Consider the following 3581-nt stretch of genomic DNA (forward strand, 5'->3'; position numbering starts at 1 on the left):
TGCTTGCCGCTTGTATTGAAGTGAGTCATCAGGTAACACAGCTTTAGAGAAGCCTTGCCTAAGATGCATTTGGAAATGTAGTTGCTATGGCAATTGTCTCTGAAGTAACAGACAAAATCTACCATAGAGCTTCCAAAGAACTTCCAATGTCTTCTTTGCACTTGGATCTGAAGGAAAGCTTGCTTTATGGACCTATGTACATTTTGTTTAATTAATTATTTTCCTTTATTTGTAACTTTTGTCCAATGGGACTGAGACACGGATTGGGATCCATTAAGGTCACTCGGGGTGCGGACAATTCTAAGTGTATAGTGACAGATGAAACAACCTCACTGCTAAGACTGAGCTGAGGGTGAGCAAGTTTTCACTGACATGTGCACATCCTCATAAACACACACAGGATTGTGTGCAGTGATTTCACTTGGACTTGCCTGAAGATGGACTTCTGCTTTTGTATTAAGATTTTATAACTTCTCCAAGAATATTTCTGCCATCAATGCAGGATTAAAAACGTCTAATCTGTTGGCATACTGAAGCTCAAATTTCCCCAAATAGAGATTTATTTCTTGGCTATGAAATCTATCATCCTTAATACACAAAATCCCCTGGTTAGGGGTGTGAAATGTTAGTTGCCACAGGAAACTATATTAGTCCCTGTGTTAATGAAATCCTCTCCTGAAAATGGTTTTGACAATGTTTAGAGGAGCCAACTCCGGTGAATGGAGACAAAATTGGGCGCTCAGCAGGGTCCCTTGCCCCTGTGATATTTGGAGTTGGATGGACAAGAGCTTGACTCAAGCTTCTGGAATCTATTAGCTGTGTGTGCTTCTCACTTTTAAAGTGGAGATTAACATGTCTAATTTATGAGGGTATTGTGAGAAATAAATGAGGCAAAATTGTCTGGACCTAGTTGTTGGATCCTTGGTGTCCGTATGAAGGTGCTGGGTCAAATACAGTGTTTGGTACACAGTCAGTTCTCAATATAAGGTAGCAAGAATTGTTTTTTTCCCACATTGCCTTGTCCTTAATTGTGCTTTAAACGGTGTAACCTGAATGAAAGATTAGGTCATTAAAAGCCCCAGGAAGCATTATCAAGGATGAAAACAAACATTTCCTTTTCCTTAGGGAAGGTTATCTTTGGCAATGGCCCTGAGGGATCCTCTCTAACTGCTCTGAGGTCTCTGCTCCAGAATAAAACTCTCCAGATACCTTTATCCACAGTGTTAGGAAAGAATGCTGTCTCATCTCTAGAAGCCAGGCAGAAGCCTTGGGGCAAAGCAACAATCAGAGATCGTGTTCTTCATCTCAGCAAAAGAACCAAGAAAAATTGGAGGTTTTTATCCTCAAAGTGGAGAAGCAGAGCAGAGGGGGTCTGGGCTCAAAGTTGTCACTTTCTTTACAGCAGGGCCATTTGGATTTCTGCAAAAGAGATGGGTGAGAGGCAGTAGAGAGCAGCACCATGGCTCCAAACTGAAGTGGTGAGTGCCTGTCTGAGCCACTGGGTACCACAGCAGAGTGGTTAAAATCGAGTTTCCCTGCTGCTGCAGCTCAGTTGCACTGGGACTTTGTGCAAGTGGCTTAGGCTTGGTATCCTCATTTGTGGAATGGTGATGGTCATAATGCCACACTGCATTCAGATACATTTGGTAAATGTTTCTCTTTTTTCTTAGCTTTTAATGAATAACTTTACATGATCACTCCTTTATTATTATTCTGTGCTAATTCCACAACCATGCCAGTAAAGACTGTGGACAACACAAAGTCATCTCACTGTTCTGTCTAGTACAGACTCCAAATTAGAAGGTCTGGAAAGGTCAAGTGGTTCCCACCTCTCCAAAGAAGGGCCCCTGGTTTTACCCACTTGAACAAGGGCTGTAGAGGGAATGATGTACACAGGGAGGACCACAGCGAGGGTTGGAGTGTGGCCCCAGCTCGACTCTGTTCCTTCGTCACACCAGCCCTCACTCTGCAGGCAAATGTCACCCTCAGACAGTTACTAGGATGGCTAAAGGCACTTGGGGAAGGTGAAAACATAGACAAGGGAATAAGAAAATATCTTCTTGAAGTTCAATCATCTCTCTGCTCCGATGTCATTCCTAAGAAGGGGAGGCCCCGGTCATGGCACATGTATACTTATGTAACAAACCGGCACGTTCTGCACTTGTACCCCAGAAAATTAAAAAAATAAAAAATAAATAAAAAAAGAAGGGTAGGATTTTCTCTTTTTTGTTCTCTCAGTGATTCTTTTTCCTTCACAGCTCTTCCTAGAGGAGAATGCCTGCCGAGAACTCCTCCTCCGTGACAGAGTTTATCCTCGCAGGCTTAACAGACCAGCCAGGACTCCAGATCCCCCTCTTCATCCTGTTTCTAGGTTTCTACGTGGTCACTGCAGTGGGGAACCTGGGCTTGATAACCCTGATAGGGCTCAACTCTCACCTGCATATTCCCATGTACTTATTCCTCTTCAACTTGTCCCTCATAGATTTTAGTTTCTCTACTGCTATCATTCCCAAAATGCTGATGAGTTTTGTCTCAAGGAAGAACATTATTTCCTTCACAGGGTGTATGACTCAGCTCTTCTTCTTCTGTTTCTTTGTCTTTTCTGAGTCCTTCGTCCTGTCTGCGATGGCATATGACCGCTACATGGCCATCTGTAACCCACTGTTGTACCTGGTCATCATGTCTCCCCAGGTGTGTTTGCTCCTTTTGTTGGGTGTCTATGGGATGGGAGTTTTTGGGGCTGTGGCCCATACAGGAAATATAATGTTTCTAACCTTTTGTGCAGACAACCTTGTCAATCACTACATGTGTGACATCCTTCCCCTTCTTGAGCTCTCCTGCAACGGCTCTTACATAAATGTTCTGGTCATCTTTATTGTTGTGACCATTGGCATTGGGGTGCCCATTGTTGCCATTTTTATGTCTTATGGTTTTATTCTTTCCAGCATTCTCCATATTAGTTCTGCTGAGGGCAGGTCTAAAGCCTTCAGTACCCTGCAGCTCCCACATAATTGCAGTTTCTCTTTTCTTTGGGTCAGGAGCTTTTATGTACCTCAAACCCCCTTCCATTTTACCCCTGGACCAGGGGAAAGTGTCCTCCCTGTTCTATACTATTGTGGTGCCCATGTTTAACCCATTAATCTATAGCCTGAGGAATAAGGATGTCAAACTTGCCCTGAAGAGAACCTTTTCCAGAATAAACTTCTCTTGAAAAAAAATTTAGAAACTGAGAAAAGAGATCCTAGAGTTTTTTTTTTATCAGAGTGTTTTTGTGATGATGATTTTTTTTTCAGTGATGAATCTAAGGTTCCAGTGCTTTCTATCCTATACATAGAGAAAATGTTAACTCTCTTTTCCAAGTGGATTTATGCTTCCCCACCCTCACCCCCATCTTTGCCTTGTTTTATGAAAAAGTTTCTACACCTACAGAATATTCAATGTTGAATGGGGCTTAGGAATAATTTCATCTAGCCCCTTATGTAATACACCACACATTGAAGACCCAGAAATATTTGCATATTTGCCCAGGAACATAAAATTACCAGGTGCCAGACTTGTGACTGGAATCCCTGCTTGAATCC

General features: G+C 42.5%; 1 pseudogene; it reads left to right on the top strand.

The window, feature by feature from the left end:
* Positions 1-2274: 2274 nt before the first annotated feature.
* LOC108308647 lies at positions 2275-3211 on the top strand (annotated as a pseudogene).
* Positions 3212-3581: the final 370 nt, after the last annotated feature.

The sequence above is a fragment of the Cebus imitator genome, unplaced genomic scaffold (genome assembly GCF_001604975.1).
Source record: "Cebus imitator isolate Cc_AM_T3 unplaced genomic scaffold, Cebus_imitator-1.0 Scaffold0, whole genome shotgun sequence".
Lineage (NCBI taxonomy): Eukaryota > Metazoa > Chordata > Mammalia > Primates > Cebidae > Cebus > Cebus imitator.